Here is a 22,094-nt window from a genome sequence, read left to right as displayed (position 1 = left end):
AATATAGTTAATATTAATTTTATACAAAAGAATTTTAAATGGAGCTAACGAAAATCAATGGAAATATAACTATCTATATATCTGTATAAAAAATAAATATTTCTAGTGAATTCGCTTTTGTAGTCATTTACGATAAAAGAGATAAATTTGATTTCAAAATTATTGAACTAAGTAGTTTCTATGCTAATTTAAACTCTAACTTTTTCAAAAAATTAGTTTCCTCTCAATTTAACAGGATTAAAAAAAAACTATAATAACAAAATTTTATGTTTTGAGACCACAAACAATTTTCTTAAAATATTTTAATAATATTTATAAAAAACTATAGTAATGTAGAATTTTTTATCTGTGAGAGTATATATGTATTCTAACATTATTTTACAACTTAATATATACTTCCCAGATTTTTCTTTATTTTTTCCCTTTCGAGTTTATTTTACCTCAATAGATGGCACTGTGATCGTTCAATTTTAATCGTGTGATAATGATGTTCTTTGACTAAGATTTGTGGGTGTCTTCAAACTTAAACGCGGGAACATTCAAAGTTGAAAGTTGCATCTGTGTTCAAGGTAAGCTACTATGCCTCATTTGTATTTTGGTACTGATTCTTTTAGGGATAGTTAAATTTAGCTTGCTTGTTTTGCTTGCAATTTGATTTTTGATTTCAAAATTATAGGTGTCGGTATAAGTATTATAGTTTCGTATTTATTACTTGTTTAATTTTCTTAAAGATTGGTGTTGTTCTATTGCTATATTTAGCTTTGATTCACTAGATTTTGATATGAATTTCCTTAAATAGAACTGTTTCTAAATTTATTATTTTGTTTATATTTATTTCTTAATGATTGCGTTTATTATTTTTGTATTACATATACTAAATCTCGTGTTCTAAAAACTTCAATTTCTTGGTTGATGAGGGTTCAGTTCTTGTGGAAAGTCAAACACCTTAAAGAAAATTGAATCACTAGTTTGAATCTTTGCTTGGAGGTGCCCTTTGATAAGGTTTTTAAGTAATTACTTTTCTTTAATTTTTCGTTTTAACGCTCTTTAATCTTTTATGGATTGTTTCTAATCTGTAAATAGTATATTAGTATATCTTCAATTAGAATTTTAAAAAAAATCGAAATTTGAAATCGCTAGATCAAGAGAAGGAAGCAAAAATCATTAAGAAAATTGGTTTCCATATAAACATGTAACAAATCAAAATAAATATGTAAAATAAAAGAATATGTCAGTGCAATTTTGCGATATGAAATGTTCTTCAAAGCACTTCGGGCAATTATTTTAAATTTTCTTTGCAACGAGAAAAAAAAAACTGCTCGTTTTCAATTTGAAGCCAGATTGCAAAGCTAAGAATTTAGTTTTGCTTTATTATAATAACGGTATTTATTTAATAATATAAACAAATTATTATGTTATTATTTTGATATATATTGCAAGGGTAGAATTAAACATACTTCAAAATCCATATCTTGAAAATCAGTGATTTAACTAGAGTATACATTTTGAATTTATTTTTCCAAAATATACCTATTACACATTAATAGTTAAAAATGTTAATTTAGCAATAGATGTAGTCTTTATTATCTACTATTATTGAATGGATATTTAATAGATTCGGCAGCATAAAAATAGCCTTTGCGTACATCTTCAAATTATTGATGAAATGGTAAAATTGTGATTAGAATCCTTTTATAGGCATTTAAATAGAAAGATAATGCAATTCCTCGAGCTACTAAAATAATATTTTTCATGGCACTTAATTATGATTTAGAAAAAAGGAAACAGCTTAGTTATAAAGCCTTCCAGAAACTTTTATTCTAAAATAATTACAATGATTCTCAGAAAAAGTCGCAATAAAACCTTTTGTTAAAACTAAAATATTCTAAACTTTATCAGCAAACTTTGCGAATATCTTACAAAATGTTACAATAAAAGTTTAAAAAGACACAATCTTTCATAAAATTATAATTTTTTTCATTTTTATTCGGATATAATATTACTTTATTTATACTGAATATTTATATAAAATACCAGAAAAATAAGATGGTTTAAAATAAAACAAGACAAAAACTAAAACCTATGGAAATCAAATGCAAAATTATTTCCATCTAATTTAAATAATATAGGAGGAGATCTAAGTTTTAAAACAAGATTGCTCTATTCGATAAATTCATAGTTTTTTCACAGATACATTTCCTAGTTCATATCTAAATGCAGGGTGTTTCTGATGTAATCTGTGAAACGTAAATATTGATTTAATATCTCTTCTCTTGTGGATCTCAAAAAACTCTTTAAATCCTACGTTTTTACAAATCATTTACGATTTATGGTAAATAAGTGAAAATTTTATAAAAGGGCAAAAAATTTATGGATTTATTTTGTGACTTATACCAGACGCAACTATACATTTTAAAATAAAATCGGCACCTGATTCATCAAAATCGAAATCAAAATAAAATCATTATCAAAATGTATTAATCATCTATATTTCAAATATTCTATCAGCCAAACCAAAGATCAATTCCGCCATTTTTATTATTGATAGAACATGCCTCTAATGAACTATATTGATGATTTATTTAGATTTGTTTGTTTTCAATGCATCGCCGAAATCGTTGTTCACTCAAAACACATGTTGGATTCTATTGTACAACCAACAGAAATGATCCTTCAATTATACTAATGAGATAAAAAAAAGTTAAAGAATGTAATAATTCCTGGATAATGTAAGCCTTTATAAGTCTCACAGTGGCTTATGTTTTTAATTAGGTTGTTTATCGGAGCTTGTGAGAGCAGATATTATTGTAATGATAAATTCAATAGATAAGAATCTTTTGTGATTCGACATCTCATACCGCGGACCTTACTCATTGGTGATTAATCGCTTCGAGAATATTATCTAACATCTGAGATCTGTACGATATCATTATTTCTCCCCAAAATACTCAGCAGCATCTTATTATAAGGCATGTAGTCATGTATGAGATAGGAACGTTTATTCATCTCGTTCTAAAACAGTCTTGTTAGACAAACAAACAGACTATCCTATATATATAATGAATGAATGTATGTGTGTGGGTATATGTATGCATGGATATGTTTCAAAGCAATTTAATTTATATAAATTTTCCGCTAATAACTCTTTATAATTATTAAATTTTGTTGTAAACTATTGCAATTTTATGGATTCTTTAAAATTGCTTATAAATATAGAAATATGTATTAGGGTTAAAGTAAGTCTTAATCCTAAATTTTATATATAATACAAAAGTATGTAAAATTCTAAACTAGTGTGCACATGCGTTTTACGTTCTATAAACATTATGAAAGGAAGTACATTATTATCTTCAAAAAGGAATTTAGATGTAATTAATTATTGGGAACTATTTTCTATAAAACTTGAGATTTGCTTTTAATACATAATGAATTAATTTATAATTATTGCTTGTATATAGTTCGTAAATTATGATCGCCTTCGAGAAATTTTAATTTAATGGACAAAACTAACGATTGTTTCAAGCAAAAAGGTTTCATAGTTTACTTGATATAAATATGCATATCTTACGATACATCTTTATATTGATACATAAAATCTTCTTGCCACTCTATAATTGTTTCATTATAATGATTTTCATCAGGATTGTCATTTACTGTCTTATTTTAAAACTTTAAATGGGCGTATTTTATGTTTCTTTTCAAAAGACTTGATTTCATTACTTGTTTGAAATATGAAGACATAGAATTGTTAATCCCTGTTATTTTGGTTTAAGAATTTCAGGCATAAAGTCATTGCTTTTTCTGCTGGTGCAATTAAGAAAAAAATTATCACATTATAATATATTAATAAAATGTTCAAATTAAGTCTTATTACAACTCTATATGCATAAATGGTCATTTCTATAACACATTTTATAAAGTTATGTTAATATTATATCTGAAAATGGACATAAAATATTCCTTAAAAAATCGTTTCGTGAGTATCTTGTACCAACTAGTAGTTAAGTAACTTAAAATAATTAAATTTTTGAACTCCTGAAGATGTATAATTAACTAAATACATTCCCTTCGATCATTGACGAGATAATTCCTCATATTTATCTGTCTACATTTATGTTATCCTTGCTTGTCTATCGACAGAACACGGATCCTCCTTCAGATACATAGCAGTGAGGTCCTTGAATCGAAGCACTAATTAAGAGCACCCCAGAATCGAGCGTACTCGAAGGCCCGAAAACAAGAGTTTCCTTTGGCCGAAAACGAGTCAAAAGTCTTCTAGTTCGGCAGTTCAAGTGATTAATGAGAAATCGATGCTGCCTACGGAAGCCGGATAAGGAGATGAAAAGTGAACAGGCAGATGAAAGTCTCACTTTTATTTTTTTTAATAGCAGTGCTTCTTTCTGCACTCCCGTCTCTTGAATGGGTAGAAGGCCCGGGATAATGAGTGAGTTTTCCAAGGAGTGAAACTAATGTCTTAACGAGGCTGGAATTTATTTACTTTTTGGAGCACAGGGAGACATCATTAATGGACTTGATAGGGTGTCGATGGGAAGAAGAGACTTAAATAACTTCTTCGGCTGCTCTCTATATCCATTTCGACTCAACAGAGTAAATAAGAGGAAAGTACAGTTTAAGAAAATGTAATGAATCTAGAGCACAGTGTCGAATTGTGCTTTAACTGCCTCAATTAATAACTCAATGGTAGCGTTTTAGTAGCAGACGCTTGATAATAAGTAATAAATAAGAAGAATCATTGAAAAAAAACGTCCTTTCTACCTGGTAGTTATTCTGTAAAATATCTGGAAAGCAAATTAATCAACTATACTTCATTAATAGTGTAATGATGTCTGGAATGTGAGACAATATAATTGGTGCTAATAATAATGCATCTATTGAAACCTGCTAAATCAGTATTTTGTGTTCTTTCAAATAAGTTGTGCATCTTATTACATATTTAATGTCACAATATCAAAACTCCCCTGAAAAATATTATTCAGATAACTGATTCAATTATAGAAAAGCATAAAAATGTTTTACGATTATTCCAATATTTATAGTTACACGCATACTTATTTTTTCAAATTGCAAACATTGGAATCTAATTTATATTATCTTCAAAAAATTTAAACAATCTTTGTACTAATTTGGGAAATGTCATTACTTTTCTGTACTTGCAAAAGAACAGGCCAATTTTCGATCATAAAATACAAATATAATGCTTATTTAACTGCCTGTGGAAAATGCAATTAAATTTCTCTACTTGCAAAAGAGCATGTAATGGGAACAAGAGATTTACATAACTTTTTCGGCTCTCGATATCTGTTTCGACTCAACAAAGTAAATAAGACCAAAGTACATTTGAAGACAATGTAATAAATCTAAGACATAGGGTCGTACTTTAACTGCTTCAATTCATAACTTCATAGTAGTGTTTTAGGCGCAAACACTTGGTAATAAGTAATAAATAAGAAGAGCCACTGTAAAATATATATATATATATATATATATATATATATATATATATATATATAAACATTAATTATTCTGTCAAAATTCAGAAAAGCAAATCAAACATTTCGTATTTCATCAGCATTTTATGAACGTCTGGTTATATAATTTGATGCGCATTTTAGCGTTCTTACAAATATGCTGTAGATCATATTATATATATATTTAATGCCAGAAAATCAAAAAATCTTCAGAAAAATTATATTCCGATAAATAGGATTCGATTACAGAGGGACAGAGGATTGTTTTGCAATAATTGCAAAAATTTATTGTAAAATAATTACTTTTTGTTACACATATACTTATTTACAATTTGTAATATAATTTGTATTACCTTAATGAAATTTAAATTTACCTCATTCTTGTAATTTGGAAAATGAAATTACCTTTCTGTACTTGCAAAAGAGCATGCGATTATTTGATAATAAAATACAAATATGACATGCATTCACCTTTTTGATCTAAAAAAATCGAATCATCAGCGAAATAAAACATAATTTAGGTAATTATTATAGTCCCATTTTCTATTTTGAGAATATCAATCAAATTTTCAACTGATCTAAAATGATCATTTGCCAATCTGCTCTATACAGGTGTACAAGTAAGTCTTAAAAAATACTTTAACCACAATCATATGTAGAATATAAATTTTGTTTCATTCTTGACAAGCTAATTTTGGAATACAGCTCGGGAATCAATGATTAGCTAACGCTTTTTTTATTTAGCTTATTTTTCTTAAATGCCTATTTTATAAAATCATTGCTTTATGCTCTCTATATGTGGATGGTTGTGTTTATAACGTTAAATTTTCTTAAATTTGAAAAAGAAAGTTGGATACTCTAATATTCTAAGGTATTTGGATTCAATTGGTCTTAGGAATGAGAGTCAAAAGTAATCGCCTCTCTAAAGAAAATGATTCATCATATTTTATTTTGCAGCCATTCTTTTAATAAAATGATTTTTATGCCAGTGCATAAAATTAAAATGATTTATTATAAAATCCATGACAGAAATGAATTATATGCAATCTGATATTCAAAGAAACTTTGTTTGTATGCTAGATTATGCTTATTCTTCCAATGTGCTTATCTAAATTTTTGTTTAAAATATTACGACATTTTTTTTTTAATTTTGCATAATTTATCTTCCTGTGCTTTCCGCAATGTGCATCTGAAATTTCTTTTTATTCTGATAATTTTAACTGCTGATGCTTTATAACAAGGTAAGTTATTTTATGAACAACTGTTATATCAAAAATAACAATTCGACATTTAATGCTGTCTTTATAACATTAACCTTAAAAAGATCTAACATAGAAAATTTAATTCAGAAAAAACGTAAAAATATTAGATGCGGAAAATAGTTATCTATTTTCTCCCGTCTTTTCGTTCATAATATTTCTGCGATAAATTCCCATTCCTTTTATTAAACAAATAATAAGTATTCTTTGTTTAGAATAAGTATTTATTTAATTTAACCCTCTGAAAATATTCTAGTCTAAGACCAAAATATATGGCCAGGAAAACTTAATACCCTGAAATCAATTAAGGAATATGTATTTTCCTTCTAAGACAAAATACATTTTCTTTTCCTTGGAAACAATCAGTCTCTTCATACTGGTATCAATATCAGTGGAAGAACTATTGAATAATGGAACTAGGAACTTATTTTCGCTGAATAATTAGATTAACCAAAGCCCGCGATCCATTTATATCTTGAATAATATTGGAATTTTCCATACGCTTATTTTGCTGCACACGTTTTGAATATTTGTCGCCTTCTTTTCTTTGATTTTCTAACGCAAGGTTGGATTTCCATTGCTTAGCTGATAAGGTATTTCCGACCAGTGCAGAAAATGTTTCAGCCTATTTATCCCTTCCCCCCTCTCCCAACACACGGAATCGGAATTTATATTCTTCTTCTCGCACTTAAACGGAAAATCAATGAAAAGGCGAAGGCGATAAAGTACATAAATATGCCCGGTCGGTCGCCAAAAGAAATACAAAACCCGCCAAAACAAAGAAAAAGTATCATTTATAAAGTTTAAAGAGTCCAATGGAATTTTGAGTTCATCGTTTCACTCTCTTCGAAAGTGCTGATTTGATGATACATCATTCGAATGGGAAATTTCAGTAAGGTTTAATGTAGAGAAATCTAGATGATATATATATATATATATATATATATATATATATATATATATATATTTCTTATTTTTTCCTTATGAAAGAATTTTTTTTTAATTCTATCCTGTCCATGACTGGATAAGAAAAATAAGACGGATAGTGGCTGCTAGTATTTACTTGCACAATCCTTGCGTTTCTTTTTGGACATTTTTTTTACTGCCTACAGTACCGAGTAAATCGCGTGGACTGATTTTTGAGTAGAGTTAAGAAATGTTTATTCAGCGGAAGTTGCTTGCAGTGGTTCTAAAATTTCTTCCCCAGCTATGCATAGAAAATTTCGGTGGTTTAGAATACATTTGCAATTTAAATGCAACCCAGAAAAAAAAGTGGAATTTTAAGAGTATCATATATCTTTAGGTGGAGCAGTGAACTCTTTAAGAAGAAGCTTACTTTGTTTGATTTTGCTGGTGATAGCGGTTATGTACTGAAAGGATTTCACACCGATTTTCGTATTGAAAATCCAATTTGGGAGTAAGGGAAACAAGTTTCGATTTCCAGAACTAAACACCACTTTGCGTTATCGACATCTTTAAATGCAGCATGTAAACATTCTTTAAATCAATGAGCAAATACATTAAAAGATATCTAAGAAACGAAAAAAACTGTTTATTTAAACGGTGTTACCTTTGCAGTTACAAAAGAAGAAAAATTTAATTTAAAAGAAGTTTCTTATTGATGTTTAAATGAAATTTCTGATGGGTTACTGAATTTATAAAAGAACAGGATTACTTGTAGATAATTTGGAACAAATATTCATAGCTAGTGTAAGAAAACAAACAACAATTAGAATATTTATAAGAAGGTTTATTTTATTCCAAAGATGATTAATGCTTTAAATTTAGAAATTATTTGAGTATCAATCATTGCTTTCTAATGCATCAATTTTGAAGTTCATATACGGCTCTAAGACGAAACCCCAAAACATCAGAAACGAATACTTTTTTATAATTATGTATTAACCAGCATTTGTGTACTAGAAACTATGACCATATACACTAATAATTGTTAAAATAGCTCGAATATGATTGTCCAGATTAATTACAGAGGGTTGCAACAAAAAATTCCATACATTGATAGTACTTTATGAATAAAAAAAAATATTTTTAGTACATTTTACGTACAGATAAGTTAAATTTTTTTCTTACTATGGAATTTCTATCCATATTGTTCACGAATATTCAAATCAAAATCGATTACTCGAATCGGGTTGAAAAGTAATCCATTAATGGAAATAAATGTAACGTCCATTACAAAATTTAAATACAGTTGGTCGGAGCTATTAACAATAACTTGCAATTAAACAGCGTAAATAGAAATTAATAATAAGCATAATTTTTTAAAAAAAAGAATTGCAAATCTAAGCTTGTTGACCTAAAAATCAGCATTAAAAATGTAAATAAAATGTAACGTTCATAATGATGTCCTACCCGCATTACCACGGAAAGTGGGTGCAGTAACTTCTGAGGGTAAAGACCTCTGAGCACCCGAGGGCATAAGTCTGACTTCTAGCTCATATGAAGATGAATCTCACACACATTCGCTTGCACAACCCCTTTTTACAGGGGGGCGCATTCACACACCTCACAGTTAGAACACAGATGAAGAACAACAATGCCCGAACCAGGATTCGAACCCGGGGCGCCCAGATCACGGGGAAGATATGCTACTCCATGCAAGGGCGCCGGCAATGTTCATGATTCAATAACTAATAGATTTATTCGCCAACCGTTAAACAAATCAATTTAAACGTTGAGAAAACGTCTGAATTACATAAAAAATTAGAATTGGGTTTCGTACCCGAGATAATAATGGTGACCAAATGGGTAGGTATATTTTTAACACAGTTCAGCTTTAGACTTCGCTGGTCTTTTCGACATTTGCTGTTGTATGTATGGATTAAAATAATTTCATAGCCAATAATAAGATTTCTGAATTATTCACTCTGGTACAATAAAAAGTTACCGCATATAAGACGAGAGATTCTATGAATTCATCAAAATATCTGCTTATATCTTATCTGTATATGAGAAATACAAGAGGCAGTAAACGCAGCAATGCTATTCAGCATATAAAATACATTAACACTATTTCATAACTACTATAATGGATAATTTGTAACATACTTATTTCAAGAAAAGGTGGCTTTAATTTTAAGGATGATATTTCCGTCAGATAAAATGTGAAAATTGGAATATATAAAATTATAATAATTAGATGCAGAAATGTTTTAAATTCGCAATTTCTTTAGATATCCAATAGATTCGCAATTCCCTTAGATAAGTCCATTAGATGAACAAAGGATTTTTGAATCAGGTTTCTGTCAGTCAAGCAAAAGCTTCCTATATGATGATCTGTTCTTGCCATTCTGTTAGGAAGAATAACGGTGTGGGGTCGATTTACCTACTTCCGCTGACGGGACATGCCTTCTACGAGAGATGCTGTATGGTGGACGATGGTAGCTTAGTACTAAGCCATAATGCCGTTTGTTGCTGTCGTATTGTTCTAATCATATAATTTAACCTAAACCTTTAAGGTGGGTAGTGGTTTTTCAACTATGCTTTCTGTGAACAGTGGACCATTCAGATAATCCAATTTCAAAAACGAAAGAAAGAAAGCAAGATAATTGTAAAATAAAAATATTAAATAATTTTTCCCTCTGCAGTTTATTATTAATTTAAAAGTGATATTGTATAAAATCCATAAAATTTTTCCTTAGATTGAAAACCCAGTTTCTTGCATAAAAGGAAAAAAATGTTTGTGAATCATTTACCGTCGGGGAAACACTTCAAGAACTGCTCATCCACGTCTTCAACCCACCTGAGTGGACCTGTTTCAACATTTCCTTACTCCTCTTAAGGACCCTGAAGAACAAAAGTAAATTAAATTTACCTCCGACGAAGCACAAATGATTTCTGTCCACGGCAATCTCACTCAGAGTTCATTCCTTAATTAGCTGGTAGGGAGACAGACAATACAAAACTCCTTTCCCTTTACTCATTCTGAGAAATGAGGATGTACGACAAGAACTGTAGAGTCGGAGCGTTTATGTTTGTCGTTTAATTGACGTTCCAGTGTCGTCCTACAAGAGGATTAATTGGATTAGACGATCTTTCCATTTTCTGGAGTAGTTTTGTCGTTACTTAAAGGAGGAAAGAAACAAGGAAGGAAAGTGCTTGGATAGGTAGGTTTACACCTCTTCAGTTTCAAAAGACATTTGGTTAAATTCAGTAAGGGAATAACGACATAGAAATGGACTGTGGAATAGTATACTTTCGAGATGAAATATATTTGCTCGGATGTATTAAATATACTCTCGTGTCCATATAGGGTATATTAAAGTGAATAAATTTAAAGTAATTGCCTAATGAATAAAGAGTATTATATTTATCAGTATTACTTAAGTTGAAATATATTTATTTCGATATAATTAAAATATGTGGCCTTTAGCTTACACTCAACTGACATTTTATTTCATATATCAGCTAAGGTAAACATTTAAATATATTTCTATAACATAAGCAAGTTATTATGCATTAAGTTGATAAAATTGTTATCGCCAGAGAGCATAATATGCTTAATATTTTTATTGTAAAATCTACTTTTATATGAATTGCAAGATTTAGTATAATACAATATTTTTTTTGTTTGAAGAGTATTTTATTTAAATTGTGAATTATAGATGCACCAGACGATTTTTAAAAATTTACTGATAGCTAGTTTATAACGTAAATTATTAAGAATCATACTTCAAATTTTGTTCCTAATTATTGAATTATATTCCAAGTTTTAATAAAATCTTTAAGACAGTAACAATTTTTTCATTAATAAATACATAAAAATAAACCAAATATATATCCCTGATATGCTCTTTTAAATTATTTTTAGCGTATTTTTTATACAATTCTACATATGCAATTTTTCTCTTTAAAGTTAAAAAAATATATACAAATCAAGAGAATTAAAAAAAAAATCATTAAAAGATAATTTTTTCCTTAAAAATATAAAAAGGAATTGCACGGAAGAAAAAATTATATTTTTTAAGGATAAAATTTTGAAATCTAAGTATAAGATTATTTCTGATGAAATGATTTTCCAACAATTTAAGCTAATTTCTATTAATTTATTTTTGAACTTAAAAAATCATTGTGGTTCGGTATGTATGTTCAAAATCTTTTAAGTACCTGGGTAAAATTTAAACAAATTTTGTGCACTTATTATTTAAGATTGGTGACAGAAATTTGTCATTTTTGAAAGTTAAAAAGTCAATTAATATAAATTTCTGATCGAATAATTTTTCAATAATTTACTTTTGTATTTTGAAAAGATGACAGTTTTTTGTCTCTAATAGTTAAATAATAAGTGCTGAAAATTTGACTAAATTCCACCCAGTTCTTTAAAATATGTTGAACTTACATTTATACTGTGACAAAAAAGGTTTTTAATTTTTTAATAAGAAAAAAAATCAAATTTCTTAAATTGAAAGAAACTGAATACATTGGCAAAACAAGCAAATTTATTCCTTGTTCTGCCAATGCTTATTGCTTCTAATTTGGAATTCAACAGCTTAATTGTTAATACCAAAAATAATACTAAACATTATTATAAGAGAAAGGAAATTATCCTTAGTGATATGGAATTTTTAACTACCCATTTCCTCAATTCTTCAATTAAATCGTTTTTGGGTTGCTAAAATAATTTGAAATTTGTAAACGAAGTAATGGCAAAAAACAGTACATGATAGCATAAGCAATTGCTTAATCTATCATAATGTTTACAAGAATAATAAATTTTTAAAATATAAAGTTATACATCAACTTTAGAAATATAATATTGTCTATGGACGTAAATATTTATGTGTGTAACAAGAAGGTATTTTAATATAATGATCATTAATAATAAAAATTTAGTTATAAAGTATAAGGAATTAAAAAATCAAATTAAAAAAATATTTGTCGAAAAATATGTACCATTTTTTTTAAAAAAATATGCACGTGAGCTAAATTGCAAAGCGCTGTAAGCTAAAGAAATTTCGATTATAATCTATTTTTATTATTTTTAATTCATCGAATTATAAATAACTGATCAGATTTTAAATAAAAGTAAAAGTCAATGTATAAATAATGCAGTTTCTTGGTTCTAAACAAATTTGATGCACGATTTAGAAAAAAACGGGCTTTAAAAGGGCTTTGATTAATTTTTATAGTTTATCTTTGAAAAGACAATGACCTTAATCTAAGAGAGAGAAATTATCTCCAGTTTGTGTGGTATCGGTCATTGTATATTCAAAAAATTGAATTAACTTTGCTTTGTTAAATTCAATTTCAGGAAGACATAATTAATTGCTTCTGAGATTTCCAATTCCTGGATACTTTAATTGAGCACTCTCACTAATAAAATTACTCTTAAGTTAATCTTTAATATTGAAAGCATGTTTATCCCAGGCGATACAGATTACTTAGTTTAACACGGAAATTATTCTATTCATTAACTAAAATTACATTAAATTAACAGAACGTTATTAAAGAAAGATGTTTCCTGACAGTGAAATTTCCGAATACAACTGGAATTATTTAAAGCCGATTCCAATATTAAAATTTAATTACCATTCATAAATTAGTAGGAATTGGAATGCGAGACGAAATCCGTTAAATACCTATAATTATGGTGGGGTAAATATCTAATGGTAAAGAGTTTAATTATTTAACTCTCGCCTGCTCAACCATCTGCACAAGAGAATTAACAGTGTATGAAAAATAGCTCTGCTATCTCGCTAAACATATAAGGCACACATGTCACATAATGTGCCACATTTTGTATAAAACATACAATAGACAGCGCCAAATTTAAATCTCGTAATGTAATAACATAAAGTTGCAATATTGTTTAAATGAATATCAAATCGATTTTAATAAAAAAAAATACTCCTTATGGCATAAAAAATAGGAATAAATCATTTGTATTATTAGAATCTTAGTTTTTGTAAATTAAAATATTAATTTATATTAAACACATTTGAGGATCAGCTGGTATGGACGGAATATTGACAATCAACAATTATAATTAACTCTCTTATGCATAATTTGCTTAAGTTTCCCTAAATGTATTTTAAGTTATCAAATTGTGATAGCCATAAAACAATGTAGTTTGTCTCTTTATATCTGCATTATTTATTGAACACAAGAATATTTCTAATGGAGTTAATTCCCATTGCATCAAACTCTTGCGCCAATAAGACTCACAAACCCATTGCATCAAAGATGCACTAAAAGCTTAATTGTGCTTCTAATTTGTTTTCTATTTGGACATAGTCTTTTATGATAAAGTTAATTGATTAAGATTCTTTTAAAGGATTTAAAGAAATCATTATCATTTTATTGTGTATAAAGAACCGTATTTCCTGAAAACCTTTTTATATCTTATAACTTTAAACGAGCAATTCTAATATATTTCATGTATCTCGGCAACGGCTCTAAATATTTGGAATAAATTTTAGATTTATTATAAGGTTTGCCATTTAAATTTATCTTTATAGGTATCTTTCCTGAAAAAAAAATCGTGATTTTGCAGTAAAAAAAATAATTTTTCATAACTATTACATCCTTTTTTTATCTGCTCTCATGCTGACTAGGTCATATAGCGCCATCTCGTAAATGTATATGGTTCTTCCGTTATTTCCATAGGAGGATAACCTATTGGTGCCTCAAAATTTTGTGAGATACGACAAATCCGAATCCGAATACGTTCGGCTCACATGCAATTATTGCATTAAACAATCAACTTGCCTTATCAGTGTAACAACTCCATATCGAAATATTTTCTTCGTTAAAACATAATTTTACAGAAAGAAAATGCCGAACGAAGCTTGGTCTCCCAGATATTTACAAAAAAATAGCAAAAAAAAAATATTATATTTTATTTATTGGAAATAATGGGGAATCAAGTTTAAACATTTCATAATCAAAAGTCAAATCAGTTTTAAATGATGTTCACTCATATACAATTATAATCAACTTTAACTTATTTTAATTTTTATCTTAATCATACTCGGACGGATATTTTCAATGAAAAACTCATCGTTTCAAAAAAATCTATACATTTATTTTCTTAGCGTGTATATTTGAGTTTTATTGTAATACCTTAGATCTAAAGCGTTGTTATAAAATTGTAAAAAAAATAAAATTAACTTGTGCTATTTTAATTATTGTCATTAATATTTAAGATGTTTTTATTTATTTTTAATACTACTTCCCTATTTAACACTACAAAGAAATTCGCATTTCACTTTGCCCAAATGTTTGAAAAATATTAATTAGATTAATTAAAAAGAATAGAATAAAATATTAAATATATCATTTTGACTTCTTTTAATTACATCTGCCATTATGTTAAAATACATAATAAATCTTCCGAAATAAACTTTTAAAACTTGAGCTTCACATTTTAATATAGTTACTGAGGAACGAAATTGTGCAGAGAAATTCCGAGAATGTAATTAACCGAAATATGTCACATTTGCATAATATACCTCAAGTTACGATTTTAATTAACTAACCTGAGACTACTAGGTTATTGCTGCTCAGCAAGTGAATGCATCCTTCTCGAAGTGGATAGATTTCAGCATTTAGTTACCAGGATTGGATTGACTAAATACAGCAGGAAGGATTACGTTTACCATCTGTCACACCGATGTTTGGGATCAATATATGGTTAGATATTAACATTGCTATCGAATGGAGTCAGACTCCAAGATGGAGTGAAGTTGTTCGATTGCGATAAAATAAGTAACTTACCGACATTCAGATATTATCTGGCTTTTGAAGGTATTCAGATAACTGATTTATCTTTTTTTTATTGTTGATTTTGGAAAGAAACATTAGATAAAATTATTGATACAATTTTAGATGGTGATATTGTGTTAACGGAAGAATAAGCTCAAATTATTCTTATTCGTATTATTAAAATTTCAAAATTGCTTGGATAGTATTTCTTTACTAATGAGGAATAATTTTAACGCTGAAAATTCAATGACATTCATTGCCAGTAATGTTAAGCTAAATTATGTATTTTGAAAATCGTTTTTATGAAGAGCAATTAGATTAATACTAGATATCAAGAAGGCTATATGGTTTATTAATCTCAGCATTATTTCAAAATATCTAAATTGATAAATTTTAAAGATATAATTATGTTCCTTCAATTTTTAAAGTACGATGAATCTTATTGGTATATTACTTGAGGCATACAAAGTCACAATGAAAAATGTAATGTGCGGTTTTTGTATCATTAAAGACCTTCTATATCCACTTACATCATTAAAATCTGATACATACAGGGTGATCGATAAAGTACGATCAAACCCTTAATATTCAAAAAGGCGTCTCACATAGTCAGGGAATTAATTGCTGCCTGTAATAAAGCCACAATGCTGAATTTATTGCGACAAATTACAAAGCTCTTAGAAGCGAAATATGTAAATTAGAAAAAAACTCAAAGAAATTAAGGAGCTCAGACAACAAGTCCAGTGAGTACATTACTATGAAAAAATGAAAATGCACGTTTTACTACAATAAAAACCGAGGGAAAAACATCGTGTAGTTTCCTTAACATTGACGGAGACATTTGTGATTGAAAATATTGATTTCTGTTTCTTGAAAAAAAATTTCAAATGCTTTCAGAATTTTTTTTAAAAAATATATCCTTGGATTCCCCCAATGCGTTTTTCAGATTTATTTATTTTTACGTTTCTTCGCTGCTTAAATGTCACTTCGCTGTTGCTTTATTCGAAAAACTACTTGATAAAACTGAAAAAACAACATTTTTTTCAATTTTAGGTTAAACATTTTTCAAAATACTGGAAAATTTATAATTTTCATCGAAAATATTTTCACCAATTTCACATATAATTCCATGAAATTATCTCGTGTTTTTATTATGATGTATCATACAATTTAATAGTTGGGCATTTCGGATGATCTCCCTTATTTTTTAGTTATTTTCTGTAACTTCTTTATTTCGCAGCTTGGAGTGTTATCTGTCTCAATAAAATCAGCGTAGTACTTAATTATAATTACACTTTCTTCTCAGGATATGCGAGTCTGTTTTGAAATTACAGGGTTTAAGATAACTTTATTGACTCTTCTCTCTGTATATACCCGAGGATAAATAATTTGGCGATAAAAAAATTGGCTACTTTTGCTAAAAGCGTTTTAGTTCCAGATTTAATTTAACTAGAGGAAGCTCAATATGCAGCTATCATTTGCCTTTTACACTCGTAATTAAAGTAATTTTACATTCATAAAAATTAAATGTTTTAAAATGTCATTTATTTTTCGAGCGAAAGTTTTGTAATTTTGTATACTTGTATGATTTTGATGGTATTACAATATTTCAAGATTTTGAAAGTTTTATTATTCGGTTAATTATACAATTAAATTATAGTTTGATAAGATTGGAATCGCCTGTTAGTGTTCAGAAAAATAATGATTTCAATATTTTAAAACATTTATAATAAAGAATTTAAAATGAAAAACTGATAGGGAGGGGAGAAAATGTACTGCAAATTTTGCTAATAAATATATTTAGAAAAGTATATATATATATATTTTTTTAAAGAGGGCTTTTATTAATTTTTGTTACTTTTTTTTAAACGAAAGATATAATAAAAAATTGTTGTTAGGAGAAATAGCTTACTTTTTCTTAGAAGCAGAAATATCTAAATTATAAATTGCAAAGACCGTGCCTTGATTAACTTGTAAGAATATTGAATAAGATATTTATTCTTTATATTATTTAGCTGGAAGTAAAATTATAGGACGTCTCAATCGATAAATAAAAGTGCGCCGCCCGGGAATCGAACCCGGGACGCAAGAATGGGAATCTTGCATGATACCACTACACCAGCGGCGCTTGCCAGGGAAGAAGAATTTTCGATGATGTTTGTGAAAACTTCCAATTTTTTTAGTTTAATATATATATAACATGTAAAAAATGTTTTGATTACAATTCTGCAGTTGTTACAATTGAAAATGATGTAATAATTGCTTCTAATCTAGCTGACCAATGCTATTGATTATTTCGCTTTAACAGGGTTACTTCATTATTCTTTGTATCCTCTTGATTTCTGTAAAGTGAAGTGAAGAGCGTTAGATCTCGCTTAATTGTTGCGTCCCTTTAAATTTTGATAAAACTTTTTGATTCCTTAAAAAAAGAAATTTTATCAGTATCTTATAATGCTATCTGCGCTATGGAAAATGACATTACCTTTTTATAGAAATAAAAAAAAAAGTTTATTTTAAGATATTTGTTTTTTATGCTATAGCCATTTTTTCAGATAAATTTGTTTTTTTGTCATATTTATGTCGTGAATTTAATGTCCTATAAGCAAAAATTACATTAGATATCTATAATGACATTAATCAACAATCTGATACGAGTTTTTTTTTTATTCAAAAGTAGGTGCTACATAGTAGGCATCTTATATTGGAATAAATATAAGGTTTTAAGTAGGCATTTAATGTAATATCTGTATTTCATTTCGAAGCAATACAATAGCTACTTTGGGGACGGATCATGCAATTTTAAATTGTGCTCAGAAAATAAGGACTTATCTCTCAATTTTCTAGTCTACATCAGTAGTAGGATCTTTGGCCAATACAGTTTTAAAATGTATTGCAATGCATTTAATGGAGATCGAAATGTGTATCGAATTCTGTGTGTTGAGGGTAGTGTTGTGAGTGTGTTGAGCAGATATAAATATTAACCAAATTTAACGTCTGCAGTTGATCGTCTTTTTAAAATATATCTGCATTGAGATATATTACCTTTTATATTTTTTCACTTCTAAATCAAATAAATAACTAGGTAGAATCGTTGATTTAATTTTTTTTCTCTTATTTACTTTTATTTCCTATTTTCTGATCCGATGTGTGTTGTACTTTAGTTTGGCACATTTTTTTTATGATTGGATAATATTTGCTTGATATGCGTTTCCTTTCTATTTTTCAACTATTTTTAAATTTTTCATTCTTTCGATCTGCAATTGTACATGAACAGTTTTAACAAGAAAAAAGTAATTACCATGGCATCAATTAACGCTGGAGTTCTAGCTTACAAGTAGAAGAGGGAAACGTATGTTACAACTTGCCCCATGATTTTTACAACTTGCCTTATTTTATGGTTTTTGACATTTTTTTATTAATTTATAAAAAATGCACTTATTATTGCAAGTAATTAAAGTTTTGTTTTATAAACTGATGCATAGACAATGTAAATAGTTAAAAACATTTTTTACGGGAACAATCAATTTGTTATAAATCAAAATTTACGAATTTTTTTTCAAATCATTTAGCTAAATTGGAGGACATACACACGGTTTCCACTATCTGTTTTAGTAAGGCACTAACTGTTCTTATTTAATAAGGTCAGTTCTAGAAAAAACATATTTAATAAAATTTATCATGGTAATTTAAAAAAAAAATCAACGCATAATGTGTATGTTGCAGCTTATCCCTTGTCATAGATAAGTCCTTATTCCTCTGCTTAAAATGCAAAACTGTTCACCTATGTTGGTATTTAATATGCAAAAATCGAAAGCTCAGAAAACGGAAACGAAATGAAGGCTGATAAGTAGGGATTGCAATACCGGTATACCGGGATACCGAATAAAGGTATTTTTAGCCATTTGTACAATTTTGTAATACCGGTATTCACAAGTTTAAATACCGGTTTTTCGGTATTTACTAGAAATTTTTAAAAAAATTTCCACTATATGTTCAGGGATCGCCGACATAGCAAAATAGTATACGTTTTTATGTCTCCCTAACGCGCGAAATTAATTAGCTAATTAATGCTTAATTAATTGCTTAAATCTAAATTAGCGAGACATGGATTATCCCTGAAAGAAGATATTGTATCCATAACAGCTAATGGAGCAACAGTTATGAAAAAAGTTGGAAAGTTGATTGATGCAAATCAAATTGTGTTATGCTCGTGGAATTCAATTAGGAGTAATAGATGTATTATACCAAAAAAGTAAAGAACAGAAGAATCCATAGAAACTTCGGATTCCGACATTGAAGAGAGTAAGAGTGAGAGTGATATTGACAATGAAGATAATGACAATGTAATTGTTAAAGAAGATATTGCTAATGAGGTTGAAATATTAACCCATCAAGAATTGCTTCCTATAATTTATAAAGTTCGAAAAATTGTTAAGATATTTAAACGTTCTCCTACAAAAAATGCCATATTACAAAAATATATACTAACTTAAAATAAAACAGAATATATATTAATAATAGATTCTAAGACACGTTGGAACAGTTTACTTCTAATGATGGAACGATTTTGGAAATTTAGTAAACCAATCCAAAAAGCAATAATCGACTTAAACATGTCAATTAATTTTTCAGATAGTGAATTCGACTTAATATCCAGAACTACATCAGCTCTACTTCCAATAAACCTGACTATAGAGGCATTATGTCGGAGAGATTTTAATTTATTAACAGCTAATGCAACAATAAATTTCATGTTGCAGTCATGAAAGAACAGCACACATCACTATCTGAAGAATTATATATTACATTGAAAAATCGCACAGAAGAAAGGCATTCCGAAATAGAAAATGTCTTATGGTATTTACATAATTATAATGATATTAAAAATGAAAAAGAAGAAAAGAAAATAATCAATTCAAATATGATTAAGTTTATAGTAATTTTTTTTAAATTTTTTTACCCACAAACCTATCCACATTCAGAAGAATTCTGTTCAGTTATCGAAGATTATGATGACACTAATGTCGATCGTGAAAAGGAATTGTCTCTTGAAAAAAAATTAGAAGTAGCGATAAATAAAAAAATTTCAACGAACCAAAATACAATACAGAAATCAGCTATATTAAAAACCCTTCGACGAGAAATTGATTTATTTGAAGATGAAGAATTTAGAGGTAAATACTTGGAAAAAGTATATCACGCATTGCTAACAGTATCACCAACTAGCGTAGATGCCCAAAGAGCGTTTTCGACAGCTGGTAATTTTTGCACAAAATTACTTTTCAGGCTTAATGACAGTACAATGGATGCATTATGTTTTTTAAGATCACATTAAAAAAATTTGTAATAGTACCACAGACTGAATAGTGATATTTACATTTTTTTGTGATTTAAATAAATAAGTTGTTCCTTTACTTTTTTGTGATTCTTTATATACTGTTATAATTTATAAGTCGCATATTATTTTTTGTGATATTTACACTCTCTTATAAAATTGGCAAATAAAAAAAAGAAACACCTGTGTTTTCTTTCTTTTTCAAAAATTTGTAATGCCGGTATTAAAACCGGTATCCCGGTATTAAGATCTAAAAAATACCGAATACCGGTATTGAAATTTTGGTCCGGTATTGCAATCCCTACTGATAAGCTTTCAAAAACAATTGGAAAACAAAGAGAAAACATTATCAGTCATTAGATTAGAAGTTTATCATCGATTTTATTAATCGATATAAATTTAATCATCGATATAGTTAATCTGCTATTAATGTCATAATGATAAACTGTTTAAAATTAGAAAGCGAAACGTTTTGTATCGTCGGAATGTCTTCTATATCCCTTATTTTCTTGAATATTTCAATTTTATTTATTAACAAAACTTCAGTGTCTCTTGTGTTTGAAAGATTATTATCTTTTCTTGCTAAAGTTTGACACAATAAGCGGAGCCACATAGTTTAAATTAAAAAAAGAGAGTAAATAAATTAAGTCTTTATTTTGATATTTCTTTTGAACTTTTATAATTAGCGAAGCTATTAGTTTTATGATTGATGTGGAAAATTCTGACTAAGACACATGCTGTAAATCGATAAATATAAAAAGAAAAAATGAGAGCTCATTCTATCTCTTCTCTACTTCATGTATCGATTATTAAAGTCAGGTATATGTATTTAGAATTTTGTTACTGAAACAATGCAGGTTGAAAATAAATTTAAAATTAATCATTGCAGCGTGTAATCTGAAGTAGAATAACGAAAAATATTTCGAACAAGATAAGAACATAATGTTTCTAAAATTGTAAAATTTTGCGTTGTAGTTTCCCAAGAAATTATTATTTTCTAATTATGAGAAATTCATATCAAAAATGCGAAAACTCTGTGTATGGAAAATACTATTATATCTTAAATAATATGCAACTAATTGGAACAGGAAAAATGCAATCGACACCTGTATTTTCAGCTAAAATATTAACCAAGACAAATAAATTGAACCAATTCCAAAATGACTCAATAGAAATTAAAATCAGAGTTAGGAAAGATAAGACACCATTAACAGGTTTATGCAAACAAATATATTTGCTCTTTAATTTTTTTTAAAGATTTTAATGTATTCCTTTTTAAATTTAATA

The 22,094-nt window shown here is 28.0% G+C and overlaps 1 non-coding gene across 1 annotated transcript; it reads right to left on the bottom strand.

Moving 5' to 3' along the window:
* Positions 1 to 17,529: 17,529 nt before the first annotated feature.
* On the bottom strand, positions 17,530 to 17,600 carry Trnag-ccc (transfer RNA glycine (anticodon CCC)). The gene has a single exon. It is a non-coding gene; the product is annotated as a tRNA-Gly (tRNA).
* Positions 17,601 to 22,094: the final 4,494 nt, after the last annotated feature.

This window comes from Argiope bruennichi, chromosome 8 (assembly GCF_947563725.1).
Source record: "Argiope bruennichi chromosome 8, qqArgBrue1.1, whole genome shotgun sequence".
Taxonomy (NCBI): domain Eukaryota; kingdom Metazoa; phylum Arthropoda; class Arachnida; order Araneae; family Araneidae; genus Argiope; species Argiope bruennichi.
This window is presented reverse-complemented; position numbering and strand designations above follow the sequence as displayed.